The following is a 20,453-nucleotide window of genomic DNA, read 5'->3' as shown; positions in this document are numbered from 1 at the left end:
CGTTGTGGACTGGTTGCGAGCAAACATTGAGGGATTCGGGGACAACCCCTGCTCTCTTCGTCATACTGGCTGCGTGAGACGGCAGCTTTGAAAAGAATCTTGCCAAACCAGAGTATTCTACTCCATGGCAGATATGGGAGTCAGCAAGTGTTCGAGAGAGCCATACCTGTTGAGGTAGACGACCTTTCCCCCATTTATTACGACTCTACCGCAAGTAGTAGGGCTGAAAACACTGCCCCATTGGCTGCGCACATTCTAAGAGTGTGAACATGAATGCCCTTCACGAATTTCCTAGCAGGCCTCCTCTGCTGGGCTTGATAAACTGTAAGCTTTGTTATTACTAATTTAACGCCTGCCTCATTCGTCTAGCCAGAAGAGTTCTTGAGGTCAAGCACTTGGCCTTGTGCATAGACTTTATTCAGTGCACTCGAGACCCTAATAGACGTCTTCGACTACGCTCTAACCAGGTGTGTTGTGTGGTGCCTTCCCCTTTATCGTAGGCGGTGCACCGAGACCTCAGAACATCGTATTCGCTCAGAATTCTGACACTGGTTGTGGTGCCTCAATGTTCACTGGTGTGGGGCTATAACAGCCGATTACCTTTTGTTAAAGTTCCTTTCTACTCTTTAGTCATTGTAACCAAACTTAATCAACAAATTTATTCTCGTAAGAGTGCCTCTCCTCTCAGCAATGTTGGACGATCGGTTTAACGTTGGGGGCTAGCTGCTAATGTGGAGACCCGCCAGTCCCGGGTTTTCAACGACCGGTATCAGTGCGGATTTGCTGCTAGGCAACGGCCGAATCACTTAAGTCACTGTTGAGATGTGGTTGACCATGGATTGCTAATATAATGCTCTATAGCACCAAATACACAAGTCAGTTTCAGTGCTAAAACGAAGAGAGGGAGCTAAAGTAAGCCGTGAAAATAGGGGAGGTAGGCATAAAACTGCGTAAGCCGTGAAACATGGCAACTGCGGCAAATATATTACTTCAGCAGTCCCCCCTTTCTTTTACTTTTCTTTGAAAGGGTTGAAAATGGAAAAAAAGAGACACCAAAGTTTCACTTTTAGAAGTTGAGCGTGATACAGCGTTATCTTGGTCATTGTGCGTGCTTCAAATACTTAGTCCATGGAAACCTTCTCAAACTTGCTACTCATCCACTACGTCACCTGAAGGGAATAGGCCACAGAGTTTCATACAATACCTAGGAGGGAATCTGGCGCTGCGATATTATACCCTCATGAGATAATACACCCTCATGAGCGAAAGCACAATATGAGCGCTGTCTTGTGTTTTTTCTCTTCGTTTTCTCCTTAAAAATTCGCGCTGTGCTTGACAGAAATGACATCTAGCCAAAACTTGCATCCTTATGCTGATTTGAATTGGTGTGATGAATGTGTGCCTAATAAAGTGAATGAGTGCTTTTCACATTAGCTGGCTGTTTTTTTTGAACACTGCATGTAAATATTACATAGCAAAAAACCTAGTTCCCAGTTAGTTCCCAGTAACACATATGCAATCATATTGAGTGTGCCAGCAAGCTCGATATGCGAAGCATCCCTCGACAACAGATTGTCCTGAAAGCGTGCCGTTGACAATGGGTGCATGAAATAATTTGTTTCCTAAACGAGAAGCGCCAATATTTTGTTGGTGTAACCTAAAAGTGATTTCCATCTCAATTTTTGATCGCGGAACAGCAAGCCAACGTGCGCAACGCGTGTATTCCATTGCCGTTTAAGGCGGTTCCGCTCTGTTTTTCCTCTAGCAATATGGCCGCCGTCAGCTTCACTTGCTCCCGTTGGCGGCGGCAGGGACAGCAACTGCAGAGGTTCTATAGAGCCTCCTTGGTTCCATCCCCCATGGTGTGGGCTAGAAGCATCTGCACGGTACATGTGGGGTTTCGATCCATAGCAGGTCGAGGCTTCCGCCCTCGCCAGGCTGCGGCCAGTGTTTTCTTCTTTTGTCATATTATCGGGAAGAGGGCGAACGTGGATTGCGCATCTTCACTCGAATCGGAGTTGAACGCGATCTTTCGTGATGCCGATACTTTGAATGTGTATGCGGGCTAATAGGCGGCGACCCGCTACTGTCTGTGACGGTCGAGCGAACTGATGTGTGAGGTGGCCCTCCCGGAGCGCCCTAAACATATAAATTCAACGTACTTAGGCCTATAAGGTGCTTGTTAGAGGTTTTCACGGCGAGGTCAAGGGGCAGACGGAAGCATGAACGGAAGCATGGACGGACGGATGGAAGCATGAACGGACTGACGGATGCATGGGTGGACGAATGGAAGGGCGGAAGCACAGATGAGAAGACAGACGGACGCCCGGACGGATGAATGAACGCTTTGTCCCACTCATAATTTTTCACTGCGTGGTTATGCCTCGCTTTCTTCTATTACTCAAAACTTAGATAAGTTTGTCGCATGAAGAACTTAAATTCTTACATGACATTAACGCTTATCAAAGTAAGTAATTGAATGTTTATAACTAACGCTCCGCTAGCTAAGGCAAATATCTCATTTTCTTGATTTTGGGGCATTTTGGACACATTTCTTGAAAGATATGCGGACATGTACAAAGAAAAAAAATGCACAATAACGTGTTAGCGTTAGGAGCTGATTTCGCAGAAATGCCTGTTATGGCGACGCTGGTTTCAGCGAGAAATCATCTTGCCCATGCAAGAAAAAAATGTGCTAGTTGCAAGCAAGACAAAAGACAAAACGATAGATTGGAGTTTTTCACGGGTAATTTCATTGATGACTCCACCAACAGTTTTTTTTAACGAGCGCTCAATGTAGCAATTACAAAAACGTTTCTCTTAAACGACTGCCGCGGGAGTTAGTCTTGCGTCTATTCGCTTTAAGATCTCGTTCCACTCGGCTAAGAGTTGTGTGTCTTCAAGGGCACTGAGCTATCTGACCCAGTCATTGTTATAGCAGTATCCACTCACACAGTATGAAAAAAAAAAACAACAGGTGCTGTCTTTACACCTCCTTTCTCCGGCGACGTCTCGGTTTCGTAAAAGACACAAGGGTGAACAACGCGTGCAGAAAAAAAACATGCAAATAAAACATGCAAATAAATTCAGAGATTGCATCCGTAATGTGGTGTATCAGCTGCTGTTATCGTGTGGAAGGTATTACGTCGGTCAAACAGGTCGTTGTATAAATGAGAGGCTGAGGGAACATATTGTCACGGAGTCGTGACGTGGCCGAAGACAGGAGACTTCGTGTGGGGATTTAATTGTTTATTTGGGCGAACCTGTGCCCGGTAAAAGGAAAGTCCAATTACAGCAGCAGTCTCGCACAGATAGAAGTCTCGGACTGTTAGCGGCGAACGGAGCATCGGCCTTCGATCAACTACTGACAAGTGGCGAAGCGCGTCGGCATTTATACTCTTGCCGTCGAATGTTCTAGCGTTATTGCTGGCGGTGGCGTAGGTTCCAGAACAATCCGTACCGTTCGCACAGTGGGCGTGATCTTATCGAAATGATCTACTACAGTCCAGAACCTTCTCGAAAACTGCAAGCGCGGTTTGCGCTGAGAATCGTGTGGTGTTTTGGGACGAAAACAAAAACTTGGGAAATGGAACGTGGCATTGCCCCCCTCTGAAAAAAGGCATCGTCCCGATGCTTTAACTAAAGATGAAGGTACAATAATAGTGCAAGAAAGTACAATGAATAAATTACGATACAACAATAATACAAAAAAACACTGTTTCAGTTTGTTAATGCGCATGAAACGGCTTGAGGCGCGCGACATGGGCGACTTCAGGTCGCGATCGGCTTCGTTGAGAGTTAGTGATGCCGTCGGAGACAACCTCATAATCAAGTGGGCCGAGACGTCGAACCACCCTGTACGGTCCGAAGTACCGTCGCAGAAGCTTTTCACTTAGTCCACGTCGGCGGATCGGCGTCCACACCCAAACACGTTCACCGGGCTGGTATTCCACGAAGCGTCGTCGAAGGTTGTAACGGTGGCTGTCAGTCGCCTGTTGATTCTTGATACGGAGACGCGCAAGTTGTCGGGCTTCTTCGGCGCGTTGAAGGTACTCGCTCACATCGAGGTTTTCTTCGTCGGTGACGTTGAATAACGTGGCATCGAGCGTCGTTGCTGGGCTCCTTCCGTAGACCAATTTGTATGGAGATATCTGCGTCGTCTCCTGCACCGCCGTGTTGTATGCGGTCACATACGGCAGAATGGCCTCCCACGTCTTGTGTTCGACATCGACGAACATTGACAGCATGTCGGCGATCGTCTTGTTAAGCCGCTCGGTGAGTCCGTAGGTCTGTGGGTTGTACCCTGTCGTCCGGCGGTGGTTTGTTTGGCTGTATGCCAAGATCGCTTGAGTTAAGTCGGCAGTGAATGCCGTTCCTCTGTCGGTGATAAGGACCTCCGGGGCGCCGTGACGTAGGACGATATTTTCGACGAAGAACTTAGCTACCTCGGATGCACTGCCTTTGGCAGGGCTTTTGTCTCGGCGTAGCGGGTGAGGTAGTCGGTAGCTACCACGATCCACTTGTTTCCGAAAGCCGACGTCGGGAACGAACGACCCCAGTAGGTCCATACCAATCTGCTGGAAAGGGCGGCAAGGAGGATCAATTGGCTGCAGAAGTCCCGCTGGCTTTGTCAGCGGTGTTTCGCGTCGCTGACAGTCCCGGCATGTTCTCACATAACGAGTGACGTCAGTGGTAAGACGTGGCCAGTAGTACCTTTCTTGTATCCTCGCGAGCGTGCGAGAAACACCGAGGTACCCTGCCGTCGGATCGTCGTGCAGGGCCTGCATGAGTTCTGGCCGCAGAGCTTAAGGCACCACAAGGAGGTACTTAGCTCGAAGCGGTGAAAATTTTTTCTTTTGTAGAAGACCGTTTCGTAGAAACAACGACGCAAGTGCGCGCTTGAATACCTTCGGGACTTCGGTGGTCCTGCCTTCGAGGTATTCTATTAGGGCCTTGCCTTAAGTTCCGGGTCGGCCCGCTGTCGTTCAGCGAAGTCTTCGGTAGTTATCGTTCCCAAGAAGTAGTCGTCATCCGGGTCGTCGGGTAGCGGTTGGTCGACAGGCGCACGAGAGAGACAGTCGGCATCGGAGTGTTTTTGCCGGACTTGTAAATGACAGTAATGTCATATTCTTGAAGTCTCAGGCTCCATCGTGCGAGCCGACCTGAAGGGTCCTTCAAGGTGGCTAGCCAACACAAGGCGTGGTGGTCGCTCACAACTTGAAGGGTCTGCCGTAGAGGTAGGGGCGAAATTTCGACGTAGCCCAGAAGATGGCGAGGCACTTCTTTTCTGTTGTGGAATAATTTGCTTCTGCTTTGGATAGCGATCGGCTGGCGTAACTAATAGCCCTTTCAAGTCCGTCAGCCCTCTGCACAAGAACGGCGCCAAGACCAACGCTGCTTGCGTCAGTATGTATTTCTGTCTCGACGAATTCGTCGATATGGGCAAGTAACGGAGGCATCTGGAAGCGATGTTTAAGCTGCTGGAAAGCGTGTTCCTGTGGCGTTTCCCACTTGAACTCTACGTCGGCCTTGGTAAGGTTAGTGAGAGGATCGGCGATGGGGCGAAGTTTTTCACGAACCGCCTATAATAGGCGCACATGCCCAGAAATCGGAGCACGGCTTTCTTGTCAGTGGGCGGCGGGAAGTCAGCGATGGCGGCTGTTTTCCGTGGATCGGTACGAACTCTAGACTTGCTGATAACGTGCCCCAGAAACAAGAGCTCCTCATACGTAAATCTGCACTTTTCTGGATTCAGTGTGAGTCCGGAAGTTTTTATGGCTTGAAGTACAGCTTCAAGGCGCCGAAGATGCTCGTCGAAACTCGAGGAAAAAAAGACGACGTCGTCCAAGTACACAAGGCAAGTCTGCCACTTCAATCCGGCCAGTACTGTATCCATAACACGTTGAAAAGTTGCAGGCGCTGAGCAAAGGCCGAAGGGCATCACCTTAAACTCGAAGAGGCCGTCCGGTGTTATAAACGCCGTCTTCTCTTGGTCTCTTTCGTCGACTTCGATTAGCCAATAGCCAGTCTTAAGGTCCATTGACGAAAAGTACTCGGCATTATGGAGCCGATCAAGTGCGTCGTATATTCGTGGGAGAGGATACACGTCCTTTCTTGTGATTTTGTTCAGGCCGCGATAATCGACGCAGAAACGTAGGGTCCCATCCTTTTTCTTCACTAACACCACGGGTGATGCCCACGGACTCTTGGACGGCTGGATAATGTCATCCCGCAGCATTTCAACAACTTGTCTCTTCATGGCCTCACGTCCTCGCGTCGAAACCCTGTACGGACTCTGACGGAGTGGTCTGGCATTTTTTTTCGGTTATGATGCGATGTTTTGTGATTGGGGTCTGCCGAACTTTCGATGACGATGAAAAGCAATCTTCGTATTGCAGGAGCAGGGCGCTGAGCTGTTCTTGCTTATCGTTCGGAAGTTTGGGATTGACGTCGAAAGCTATGGAAGGGGCTTGGTTCCTCTGAGCAGGTTCCGCAGAATCGGTGAGGGCGAAAGCACTGGTGGCTTCGACACTTTCTTCGATGTATGCGACCGTTGTTCCTTTGTTCACATGTTTGTACTCAGTGCTGAAATTCGTGAGCATAACCGTTGCTTTGCCTCCCCGCAGCTCTGTGATTCCTTTTGCGACGCAAATATTTCGGGTTACCAACAGATGCTGACTGCCTTCAACGACGCCTTCCAAGTCAGGTAATTCAGGAGCGCCGACTGAAATAATGACGCTTAGGCGAGGCGAAAGGGTGACTTGTTCTTCCAGCACATTCAAGGCATGGTGTCCTGACGGCGTGCGCGGCTGTAGTGCTTCTTCTGTGAATAACGTTATCGACTTTGATTTTAGGTTGATGACAGCACAATGGAGGCATAAGAAGTCCATGCCAGGGATGACATATCTCGAGCAACGCTGTAGGACTACGAAGTCTGTAGGATAAATACGGCCGTTAATGGTGACTCTCGCTGTGCAGATTCCTGCAGGCGTTACGACATGACCTCCGGCTGTGCGGATTTCAGGGCCTTTCCAAGCTCTCCTAACTTTCTTTAACTTCGCGGCGAACGACCCACTGATGACAGAATAGTCGGCTCCAGTATCGACGAGAGCGGTCACACTGTGGCCGTCGATAAGAACGTCGAGGTCGCTAGTTCGCCGTCTTGCATTACAGTTAGGGCATGGCGTCGGGTCACGGCTGCGTCGGCTTGTTCCGCTGCTTTCATGTTGCGTCGTCAGGCCACCTTCGGTAAGTGAGCTTTCACCGTCAGGGCTTTGCCTGGTTGGCGTGGTGTTCGGAAAGCTCCGTCGCGGCGTCGTCGTCGTCGGAGGATCTTCGGTAGCTCGTCGCACAGCAACCGCACCTCCACCGGTTGCTGCCCTTAGTTTCCCGGATACGGGCTAGGAGACCGGCCCCGCGTTGGGCCAGAGTACTGCCGATGGTGTGGTGACGTGCGGTGGCTGGGTGACGGCGAACGCGAAGGGCTTCGTGGTGTCCCCCGAGTTCCTGTCAGGTAGTCGGCGATGTCACGTGGTCGTTCTCCTGGCTGGGGACGCAGTGCATTGACGGCGAAGCCACGCAGTCCCATCTGTCGGTACTGGCAACGGTGGTATGTGTGTCTGGCCTCGCCACAGTGGTAGCAGAGCGGGCAATGGTCAGGGGTGCGCCAGACGTCAGTCTTCCTCGGTGCACTGCGCTGGGCCACTGGCGAACTGTATGACGTCGGTGGGGGTGGCGGCGGCGGTGGCGTCTGTCGACGGAAGTGCGATGGGCGGCGTTTTGGCGTGGACGGGGAGGAGCATTGTGGCGCAGTGCAGCGGCGTAGCTCATAGCTTCCGGCTCGGGCAGCGGTGCGTGGGGAATTTGAAGCGATTGCCGAACTTCTTCTCGCACAATGTCGGCAATTGAATCCACTTGAGTCTGCACCGAAGACAACAGCTTGCGCAGCTCTTCCCGCACGATCGCTCGGATCATTTCACGCAGGTCTCCGGAGTTACTGGCTTGAGCAGCAGCGCAGTCTGCAGTCAGGTGACGATTATACTGTCTGGTGTACATGTCCAGGGTTTTTTCGATAGTGGTCGCTTCGGCTACGAATTCTTGAACGGTTTTCAGCGGGTTTCTTATCAGTCCCGCGAAGAAATCCTGTTTGACCCTACGCATGAGGAAACGAACTTTTTTCTCCTCAGGCATGTCTGGGTCAGCGTGACGGAATAGTCGGGTCATTTCTTCTGTGAAATGGCGACATTTTCATTTGGTAGCTGAACCCAGGTCTCTAATAAAGCAGGCGCCTTCTCATTGCGAGCGACGCTCGCGAACGTTTGCAGAAATGCGCCGCAGAAAACATCCCACGTTCGGAGCGTGGACTCGCGATTTTCGAGCCAGGTCCTTGCGGTGTCTTCCAAATAGAAGAACACACGACGCAGCTTTTCGTCATGGTCCCAGTGGTTGAGGGCAGCCACACGGTCGTATGTTTCTAGCCAGGACTCGGGGTCTTCGAACGATGACCCATGGAAAATTGGTGGTTCCCCGGGTTGATGCATGACCATCGTGGGCTGGCACGCAGCGGTTGTCATTGTCGCTGCAGTCGCGGTCATGGCCTTGGTCTTCCGCGCCTTGTCTTGTAGAAGCCCGTAATCCGGTGGTAGCCCTTGTTGTCGGCGGCTTGTTCGCTGCTCCTGGTTGGCGTCGGTATCTTCTCCGCGACGTGGGCTGGGTTCACGGCTTGACGGGAGCGTCCGGTACATGAACGAAGCAGCACCTCCACCAGATGTCACGGAGTCGTGACGTGGCCGAAGACAGGAGACTTCGTGTGGGGGATTTAGTTGTTTATTTGGCGAACCTGTGCCCATTAAAAGGAAAGTCCAATTACAGCAGCAGTCTCGCACAGATAGCAGTCTCGGACTGATAGCGGCGAACGGAGCGTCGGCCTTCGATCAACTACTGGCAAGCGGCGAAGCACGTCAGCATTTATACTCTTGCCGTCGAATGTTCTAGCGTTATCACTGGTGGTGGCGTAGGTTCCAGAACAATCTGTACCGCTCGCACAGTGGGTGTGATCTTATCGAAATAATCTACTACAGTCCGGAACCTTCTCGCAAACTGCAAGCGCGGTTTGCGCTGAGAATCGTGTGGTGTTTTGGGACGATAACAAAAACTTGGGAAACGGAACGTGGCATTATGTACAATGTGGATCACTATAAACAAGGATAACTGTCCGCTCACTGCGGCACGTGTGGCTGCCGGCCAATTTTTTCTGAGTGTTCTATAGTTGCTAGATGCAGAAATCGTACCACACGCGAGATCATAGAGGCAGAGAAGATTTGCTCATTGAAAGATGCTTGTGTTAGCACCCCTTCTGTCGCGCTCACCGATAAAGAAATTTTGTTCCTTTGCTTGTCAATGTAATGTACTTATGCATTTTCATTGTGTTTCGCGCATGACTAGCGCAACTGGTACCTGTACAAAAGCGAATACCTTCACAAGAAATAAATTGTTGGCAATTCATCACTCTGTCTCGTCTCTTCTCCTGTCTCTCCTGCCCTGCCGTTTGCGCTGGTAAGCAATTTTTATGAGACATTTCGGGAGCATATCATGTCACAAACAACGCCGAGCTTTGCGCAAGCTGACCTTCGCGGTTGTTACAAGATTCGCCTGTATTAATCGACTGTAAACAGGCCGTTGTTTGACTTTTTGTACTTCTTTATAACACGCGCGTTGCACCCCCATTTTCGTAGATCTTTTTTTCACGCGTTTAACTTTCAGTTATAAAAAAGATTAGATGTTGCCTGTATTCTCGGGCTTTCATGTCTTGCTTTTCTTTTATTTTCCTGAAGTACTATTCAAACTAGTGTCAATGCAGGTTAGTAAACACTTACCGTCGTTAAATATATGGTGTGAGCAACGCGAACACAGTTGTTTAATTGGGTGTGATTTTAATAAATGCCGACTATATTTTCTAAAATACTTTTCAAAATCGGTACCTCCAATTCTACTCGTCGACAATGTCAATGGACATTCGTTATGAGTGCATCTGCAAATCTAAGACCCCTGGTTTGTTTCATTGGCAACCGTGTTGTCTCTTCTTTTAGGGGTGAAACTCGTTATAATGACACCCGTTCGTCCCTCGTATCCGTTGTAGTGTGTAACAAGTATAACACTTTGACCTCCAAAGTGGTGCCGGTGAGAGATTTCTTCTGTGCGTTGTTGAACAATAAAAGATAGTGTCCATGTACATGACAATGGCTGCTAAGGAGGAATGAGAGATAGGAACATTCGGCTTTTATGTAACGTGCACCTTGCGATACCCATTACAAACATTTGGCATGTACATTGAGCACTATCTGACAAGAAAGGGTTGCTACGCTATACTCGCTGGGTGTAACCTACTTAGTTTTAGAAAGGTTTAGCGAGCGTTCAGTCGTAGTGCCATGAATACATTGAACTTGTATATACCATGAACTCGAGGTGGTCGAAGGTGGGAAGTAGATACGAAGCGCAAGCTGTAACCAAGTAAAAGCCGAATTCTCCTGCCTCTCATTTCCCATTATAAGCCATTGGCATGTACATTGAGCACTATCTGACAAGAAAGGGCTGCTACGTTATAGTCACTGGGTGTAACCTCCTTAGTTTTAGAAAGGTTTAGCGAGCGTAGGGCCGCCGTACCATGAATACATTGAACAAGTATATACCATGAACTCGAGGTGGTTAAAGGTGGGAAATAGACGCGAAGCGCAAGCCGTAAGAAAGTAAAAGCCGAGTTCTCCTGTCTCTCATTTGCCATTAGCAGCCATTGGCATGTACATTGAGCATATATCTGACAGGAAAAGATTGCTACGTTATACTCGCTGGGCGCAACCTCTTTGGTTTTAGAAAGATTTAGGGAGCATTGGGTCGCAGTGCCATGAATACATAGAACTAGTATATACCATGAACTCGAGGTGGTTAAAGGTGGGAAGTAGACAAGAAGCGGAAGCCGTAAGAATGTAAAAGCCGAATTATCCTGTCTCTCATTTCGCATTAGCAACCATTGGCATGTACATTGAGCACTATCTGACAGGAAAATATTGCTACGTTATACTCGCTGGGCGTAACCTCCTTGCTTTCAGAAAGGTTTAGCGAGCGTTGGGCCGCAGTGCCATGAATACATTGAACTAGTGCATACCATGAACTCGAGGTGGTTAAAGGTGGGAAGTAGACACGAAGCGCAAGCCGTAAGAAAGTGTGCGTGTGCATCCTCTCGTTTAGTGCTAGGAATACCCGCTGGATGGCGGTGCTTCTATATGGGGAATATATGATCAAAAGATGCGACATGGTAGTACTTGAAGTGTTGACGGACAGACAGATGCATGAATGAACACAAGAACGGACGCAGGGGCGGATGCATGGATGAAGGCAGGGACGGACGCCCGAACAGACGCACGCACGGATGGGCGAATGGACGCATGGACGGTCACACAGACGGACGCATGGGCGGACGGAAGCATGAAAGAATGGACGAAGAATGGCGATTTGGGCTAGTTGGTTTGAATTCATGATAATAAGGGTTGCAGCGCGAACACTAATGTGCTAGAAGAAGCGGACGAAAGTCGAGGTACGGAAGGCAAAGAGGAGCGCTCGGGTTCAGCGTTCGTGTTGTCCTCTTTGCCTTCCGTACTTCGACTTTCGTCTGTTTCTCAGACGTGAACAAGAAAGACGTGAACAAGAAAGAAGAACAGCTAGAACGCACAGAAAAGGGACGCCTGCACGCGTCTCTCCTCTCCCGGCAGTTGTTTGCCTACTCATGCAGAGAGAGGCGCGAGCACCGCGTTTCATTTCCTCGCTCAGCAGATAAGTGGAGCCGGAACGCTAATGCGCATGCGTACTCCTCTACGGCCGTAAGCGGGTTAGCCTACGCTTCGCTTACGGGCTGGCTAAACTGGACACGAAGTATCACTGCCGTGGTCGCAAGAAGATAGGGGACGCAGGGCGCCTCCACCCTCGTGCGTGCAGCGAGATGGCTCAATTCAAAATGGCTGCGTCAAGTGCTCGACCTGCTTCCAACGTGCACAGCAGCTTCACGGTCATCTACACAGCGCAAGTCTTCAAAGTGCTGTAACAATTACAGACATTTGTGCTTGGTCGTGAAATGAAGGTGAAACGAAGTAAGGAAGACAGCACAGCTAGAGAAAACATCACTGATGCGTTGCCGTTCAAATGGACTGATTTGGCTCTGGAATTCAGCCTGGATGACTATCGTATGGCGGTATTTAAGACAACGCTTGATTCTTCTTCGAGGGAATTAGCTGGTAAAGCCTCGTAAGAGGAAGTAAGAATAATTCATGACACACTAAGGTATATATACTGGTTTGACTTTGTAAAAGTGGCCTTTAATTCAGTTTAACGAGGATTAACTTGGTCAGAGGGCGCTACAACTATCTAAATTCTGGACTGAAGACGCATAACTAAAACGCGAAAATTGTCCACTGCTCCACTGCAGCTTAGCAGGCCAACTCAGTGTAGAGTGGGCTGTAAAAAAATTGCCCGCAGCTTCCCTCGGGGGAACACTGAGGAGGATGTGGAGCAAATAACTGGTTAACGGGGTGTTAAAGTGCGACTTACTTGGGTCGATGGCTAAATTGGTTAACGTGGATGTGAAATGGGGTGTTAAATTGCGACTTACTTGGGTCGATGGCTAAATTGGTTAACGTGGTTGTAGGAGGGGGTGTTAAATGAGTGAACACGTACACACGTATGCGAAAGGGCGGCGCTGGTCGAGGGGACGTCGATCATTGTGTTTGTGGATTCGTTGGAATTCATTTCACCGCGACCTTGGACGTCGACGCGCCGTACAAACCAACCGACGAGCGGCAACTGAGTGAGCGAGCGCCGACCTTGAGTATATATACAGCTCGACGGCGCATGCACTGTCAGCTGTTGAATGTTCTCGAAGCGCGACGCCACATGCGCGTCCACTGTAGAATCAGGAGAATTGTAGATGTCGAACGCGGTGCGTAGAGGAGGAAGGGTGCACAGATGGTGGAGGAGTGAAGCACGCGCGGTGTGTAGAGGAGGAAGGGATGCACAGATGGTGGAAGAGTGGGCGACGGCGCGACGGCGCATGCGCGCGCGTCAGCTGTCGAATGTTCGAGAAGCGGTGCGGACGGCGCGGACGGCGCACTACAAGGCGCGAGTATAAGATGCTTCCGCATCTAAAACGTAAAACTAAATTTTCATTTTACCCGCTGGCTTGAGAGACTCATCGCTGCAGTAGCTGCAGCGATAAATATAAGTGCTACCGGCTGAAACTCTGCATGCGAACTTCGCGAGGATCCTTTTCATAAATAATGCTGCTTTCTCCAAAGAGAGATTGTCGTCGAAACGCAAGTTGACGCACACAAATCATTGAACGCTAAATGAGAGTTCCCGTCCCGTTGGTTGGTTTTGAGCGCTCCTCACTATAGGCAATCGACAATACGACACCGTTCTATCACGGCCACTGGTTTTATCGACGGCAGCTGGATGAAACCAGCGGCCATGGTTCTATCTTCTGTTTTTTTGTTCGCTTTTGTACTGGTGCTGAGCCATCACGTACTATGAGTAACTTCAATCCGCAGCGCGTTCCTCCTTCAACGCACGTTTACTTCAAGCTATCCTTGCAAAAAAAAAAGAAATGTAAGTAGGAAGGAGGAAATGGAGCGAAATGTAAAATGATATTTGCGCAAGTTAAAAAAACACTCCTTTTCATTGCTGGAATGGCTGGCATGAGAACCTTCTATGCTCGATAGTTCAAAATTTTTCTCTTTTATAACCTGAGAGAGATTGCTTTGATATTGATTGCAGTACTTGGGCCTTTCCCCCACAAATTCTTCGCGCAGTGCCACCACGGCTAAAGCAACGCTTTTTTCCCGACGTAAAACGAACGCTTCATCTGTGTTCCCTGTCGACTCGCGCAGCATGGTGTAGATTCCAGCTGTAGCGAGTTGCCATGAGATGAAGCTCATTTTCCTGTTGAACATAAGCGTTCATCTCCCGTGTGTGCACTGGGTCTCAGGCGGACGCGTTTCTCATCAGCAAGCACACGTTACTGCTGCGAACCTGCGTTTTGCACGTTGTTGAATTTCAATGGCAGATCCATGCAGATTAACGTTTTGTGCTCTCAGTGGAGCGTTCATGCTTCATTAGCAAATTGGGAGCATGAATTTTGTGTTCCAGAGGCAGATTGAGAGCAATTGCAGGTTACGGAATGCTTCCTGGAGTAATAATTCTTCCTCCGCCGAAATCGGTGGATTTTACCAGAAGTTCGCGGGATGTAATCAGTGCGCCAGCTTTTCCTGCCGTCAAAGCCGGATGTTTGAAGTGGCGGACAGCCATGGACGAGTAGCAAAACGCTTCGCCCTCTCCCTCGTTGCCTCTTCACAAGATTTTTGTGTATCGGCTGCTCCCATCGAGGAGTTCGCGTTCCAAGCACATATTTTGCGACAGCAATCCTGGTTGCATCGGCCTGCTCCATTCACAATCGAGCCGAATGCTCGCGATATGCCATTAGAATTCAACAAGAAACGAGGACAGCGATAAAATGCATGCTTACCTGGATGAGCTGACTTAAGGCACTGGTGACTGAAGGTGCACTGCCTGCCGGGCGCGCTGCGAGCGCGTGACTCATTGTTGGTGATGGTGATCATGGCACCGCTTACCTTGAAAACAGGTCATACACGACAGGCAGAGCCCATGCTGTTACCATAGGAGAAAAAAGTGAAAGAGGTGTGTTTTCTTTCTAATTTTATGCAGCAACCCCTACATGAAACTGGCTGAATGTATCCTAGGAATTACGTGTGGCAATACTGGCAGTCATTTTTTTCTGAAAGTAATATACTTTCGTAGTGCGCAAGGAATGTTTTCAGAGAAGGAAGATATAGCCGAGATATAGGACAAAGTGCACTTTCCTATCTCTGGGCTCTATCTTTCTTCTGAAAACATTCCCTGCGCACTTAAAAAGCACATTACTTTCAAAAATACAATACCAACCCACCCAAGTAGCCACTTTTTGGCAGTAAACTCCTTTACTGACAGTCGGCTGAGTTTATTTTAACAGCGAAGCCATGAAAGGTCGAGGTTAAATGTATTAATAGTAGAAAAAACATCGTAATCCTGAATGCGTGTTTGTCATACAATCTGGCTAATTAACACTGCTCAACCTTGGTCCGCTAAAAATGAAAAAAAAAAGCCCCAGTAAACGCGAAAAGTGTTTATGCATATCGGGTAAAACCCACCAATGACCAGTACTGCACCAAAAATGAAGAAGGTTTGAGTTAGCCCAAGAAATGACTGGATCGGCCGTAATACATCCACTATATTATTGTTTGGAGCCAGTCAGTTGAGTGCGGACCGCAGTACTATTTTGTAAGTGCTACCGAAATTCATTCAGGCAACCGGAAGGATACGCTGCTAGTGGTACCACCAGATGAATCCAATTCTTCGCGTACCAACTACTCCATCGCGATTGGAGGGGCAAGCTGACCTGACTCGTCCCTGGAGTATATATATATATATGCATCGAGAAGCAACGCACAACCGTTCGAAAATGTTTATTTCTTCCAAAGATGCGCCAGGAGAGCCTGCCTTCATAAAGGAATATATTGTGCACGCGAAAACGTACTTTACAGGTAGATAAATACGGCGGGAACCCCGCCCACATGCTTCACTATTATCGTCATAGATATGGCATATATATTATGTCACTATCAATAAACATAGACACTAGTGCATTGTGGTTATGACTGCATGAAAAAATTGCGAGAAAGCCACAGATTTCTACTACATAGTATGGGGTATGCGTAAAAACATGCAAATGGACAATGCTGGGATGCATACCAACATTGAGACGTCTACATATGATGGCGGGAGGCGTGCACGGAAGATTCGGGGGTTGCGCGATGCCCTCCGAGCCAGCGCCTCTCACATCACATCACTTTGTGGATATAACAGGGATTTTTATGCCTCACATCACAAGTCTCTGCATAAACACAATTAGCTCATCCTACCCAAGAAAGAGAGAAAGCTAGAGGAATAGGTAGCGCTGCATGTGTATGCTTCTTTGTTCTGAGAGTTGCATATGGAGCTGCAAAACTCTTCGAGTGGAATGAAGACCCACAAGCGCGACTTTTGGTTAAGTCTACTTTGTGAAAAAAAAAAAAAAACTACGGACTTTTACTATCTCCAAGGTTCGTGGGATCAAGTTTCAGAGAAAAATTATAAGCTGAGCTTTTCACTGCTCGAATCCGCCGCTTTATTCTTCGTCACTTTGCAAGCTGCTGTCACCATCAAAAGGTTGATTGATTGATTTGTGAAATTTAACGTCCCGAAACCACTATATGAATATGAGAGACGCCGTAGTGGAGGGCTCCGTAAATTTGAACCACCTGGGGTTCTTTAACGTGCACCCAAATCTGAGCACACGGGCCTACAACATTTCCGCCTCCATCGGAAATGCAGCCGCCGCCGCCGGGATTCGATCCCGCGACCCGCGGGTCAACAGCCGAGTACCTTAGCCACTAGACCGCCGCGGCAGGGCAAAAGGTGGCAAAACTGATCACTAATTTGGTTGATCGAAGACTGAAGCGCAAACCTTCTGTTTTTTTTGTGTTTTTTTGCTCTTTCAGAGGGGCAAAACCAAACGTTGATAATGAATTCATCACACTCATAGGCTCACAGCAGCTTCGACAAAGCAGCGGTGATGCCATTTTTCTTCTACACAAAAAAACATTATTTTCGTGATGCAGCAAGTGCTCTCACTGGTCCATAAACACTTTGCTTATTCCCATCTGTAGCTGCATCAGCCAGTCAAAGGAGAATAAAAGCATGAGCCAGTGATGTAACCTTACTAACCCTTTTCAGGGTTAGCTTGCTCTGCAATGCTACAGCACAAGGCGCGAAAACGTCGTAGAGGTCCGCATGCCAAGAGCCTACTAGGAAAATCTTCACAGCAGAATTGTTGGAACATATTTCTTTATATGTAACATTTTTTCGTAATACTTCATGTCCTCGTAACATTAAAACTAAGTGATTACAGTGGTCAAAGAAAACACCGTCTTAGTTGTTGGTTTCCCAAGCGTGCAGCCAACATTGACCTCTGTCGGAAGTGGGGCCATACCTCTTTTGAATGGTGGGGCTAGAGCCCCAAAGCTCTCGGCTGATACGCCTATGTCGCCCTTCTTTTTTTGCTATTTTTAAAATCCGGTATGCGGAATTCTTTTGTTTTTCTCACTTCATTTTTCAACTAACGTTATTATTCATGTCGTTCTTAGATAATTTCTCTGTCTTTTCACAAGTATTGTGTCAAAGTCTACATTGTAAAGTACAGTGTGGTCAGTCCTCTTGTCGGTATTAGCCAAGATTTTCTGGGTGACAAAACAAAGCAAGACACCAGACGAATTCGATTTGCTTGTTTGTTTGTAGCCTGGAATCTATGGCACATACCCACTCTGGGGGATTCACCAAGAATACATATAATATCATATGAACGATAACTGCACAATTGCTTACAAAAAGGAATTGTAGAAGGAAGACAGTAAATAAAAAACAAAGAGTCAGAGAGTGAGAAAAACAACAACACAAGAATCAATATTATAATAACTATACTTTCACTTTGGGAGCTGACCCGACAGCTGAGTTTGCCGAAATTGATTATTTGGGATGTATGTCTCATATTTATTCACGTTTGGAAAATTACTTGTCAACCCGCTTTTTTAGTATTTTCCCCCATCTTTTTTTCCGCTATTCTTTCAAATCTGGTTTGTCGGATACTTTTGTCCTTTTCTTGTTGTTTGTTTTCTTTTATAGCACGTTATTGTTCATCTCGTTCTTATAATATATCTTTCTCTTTTTATACAAACATTGTAAATAAATATTCCTTATAAAGTACAGTGTGGCCAATCCCCCTTGTGGTTATGAGTCAAGATATTTTAGGCGACAAAGCAAAAAAAAGCATTCAAAGCAATGTCGCCAGGCCGAAGAACACAAGTGCAACGAGGGAATTCCCGGGAACGGGAAAAGCAATGGCGGATGCGCGAAAATCCTGAACCGATGCAGAGGCACCAAGTAAGGTTACGTAAATGATCGAACAAGTAAACAGAGCCTGAACAAGCCTGAGTGCTTCCGTATCTTCTTCTGTGGTAGAATAAGAAACAGAAGCATTCAGGTGAAACTCCATTTAATGCTTTCAAATACATAAATAACTCACCTAAATATCCTAACGCTCGGTTCTTCGCCAATGCTCGTTTGTGAGTAAGTGCCACCAATACAAGAGGTTAATCATCATCAGCAACTAAACTAGCAACAATAGGAATAAATATGTAGACACATAGGCAGGCAGTTCGAGATTTTCAAACGTTTAAGTTGCCTCGGCGGCTTCCAGACCCGAAAAACACGAAAACAGAACAGTGGCACACCATTCGCTACTTAATGCACAATTAAAAGAAAAACGAGGACCAGTTAATCGAAGACCTAAAAGTTCTATTCGTTTAACGGACCCAACCCGTACGACACCCAGATTACTCGGGAGACGCCAATCCAACGCTAGACCAGAAATACACCATGGTGGAGATAACTGTGGTATTTCACAAATTAAATTTTAAATTAGCACCAGGGCCCTACAGTGTGACGGACCGGATGCTGTGAAATCTCGATGAAGACTCCATAGAATTCTTCACCGAGTATATAAACTAGTGCTTGATCAGCGGTGAGATACCCGGGTCGCGAAAAAAAGCAGCAACAATCTCAATCCCTAAAACATGCAGACCAATGGAAAAAACAAACATCAGACCCATCTCGCTCAAGTTGCGCGTTGAAAATCTGAGGGAGCACGCATTTTTCTATGGAGTAAACGACTACCTAGATCATTAGGATCACTTCACAGAAATTGCCACAGAGACTAATTACTATATCAGATAGTATGAAGAATCAGCGTCCACAGTCTTGTGCACACTCCTGCTTGTGGCCGCACGATTCATGCCTCTTGTTCGCGAGCACGAGTCAGAGTGGGTTGGAGCTGCGAAGAAGAAGAAGGTGCGTTGGCGATGAAGTTTTTTGTTTTGAAACGCTCTAGCGTACTCTTCAATTTTTTCGCACAGAATTTTTAGGGCACAAGTTCACCCATAATAAACTAGTTTTTGGTGTTTCTTCTCTTGCACCCGTTACAGTATAACACTAGGCTTTAGACGGCACTTGTCAACACAGGACGCCATGCTGCAACTTAAGAACCAAGTACTCGACCATATTTTCAGAACCTCTCGGGCTATCCTGAAACTGGACATCAAAAAAGCTTTTGATAACGCTTCATAGAGCACTATTCTAACTCGCATTTCTAGTCTAAACATGGGAGAGAGAGCGTAAAACTACGTCAGAAACTTCCTGTCAAGCAGGAAAATTAAGATCACCATAAAGGATGGTAAATTGAACCTCTACGAGTTCGGCAGCACAGCAACGCTACAGCGCTCCATGATTTCGCCAACGCTTTTTATTTGGTTTGGTAATGGTAACGATGGAACTTGATAAAATTCCTGGAATTCATGACTCCACCTACGCGCCAGCTTAGATAGTCAACGTCAACTTAGATAGTCATCTAGATAGTCAACGGTAGTGACGGCAACATAGAGCAGAGTTTTCAAGAAGCCGTGGCACTGATAAACAGATACCTATAGAAGGTACGGGCCATGCATGTTCGCAAAAAAAATCAGAGCTCCTTCTTTATACCTGTCTGCGCCGGCGTGCAATCCATGTCGTACAGCAGTCCGGTCACAAGAGCAAAAACAGACCCAGACCAATTTAGCGCCATATGCGAATTCTGTGGCAGCCGCGCTGACCTGTTTCACGCGGTTTGCGCCTGTCATTTTATTTGAAGCATCAAGCAAACTACACAGCCAACGTGGGAAAGGTGAGGAGAGGCTTTGTCCAGAAGAGATTTCAATGACTAGTGGAAACTCATGGAGTGGGCGAGAATTGCAGCGCAATCCAATGGAGTGCTGGAATAGGGACCCACCCAGGGTGCTCTTGAACAAAACTTTCGCAATAAATATGTCATTCAAACATATAGACCCATGCTTAGAGGTGTGTCACCAAACTCGTACGCAGTAATGAGTACGAAGCGATTAGAGTCAGCATGGCTCATGACAAATTTACGCGTATACCAATGTTTCAGCGCATACGAGTATTCAGACTGATGATTGAGTCTAAGGGAACCAATAGGAAAATGACCCACAAGCTACAAACCAATGTCGACAACGCCATCAAGTTAGGGCACAAGGTTACAAACAGACACCGAGGTATGCGGGAGGCCATCGTCATGCGCCTGATACGGGCGCTTGTAATAAGCCATGTTGCACACGTAGCGGCTCTCCACAACTGTTGCACAACGAAGAGCAACAAAATTACTGCAGAATGACTTGTTGGGCGAGCTGGTTCATTCTTATCATCACTTA

At 47.7% G+C, this 20,453-nt stretch overlaps 1 protein-coding gene across 1 annotated transcript in view; it reads right to left on the bottom strand.

The window, feature by feature from the left end:
* Positions 1-14,619, bottom strand: part of LOC142814058 (uncharacterized) — a 125,942-nt gene extending 111,323 nt beyond the window's left edge. The window contains exon 1 of the mRNA XM_075892003.1: positions 14,567-14,619. The gene's annotated coding sequence lies outside the window, so the exon portion shown is untranslated. The remainder of the gene's footprint in view (positions 1-14,566) is intronic.
* Positions 14,620-20,453: the final 5,834 nt, after the last annotated feature.

Source organism: Rhipicephalus microplus, chromosome 4 (assembly GCF_043290135.1).
Source record: "Rhipicephalus microplus isolate Deutch F79 chromosome 4, USDA_Rmic, whole genome shotgun sequence".
Lineage (NCBI taxonomy): Eukaryota > Metazoa > Arthropoda > Arachnida > Ixodida > Ixodidae > Rhipicephalus > Rhipicephalus microplus.
The sequence above is the reverse complement of the archived record's forward strand: the minus strand, read 5'-3'. Positions and strand labels throughout refer to the sequence as shown.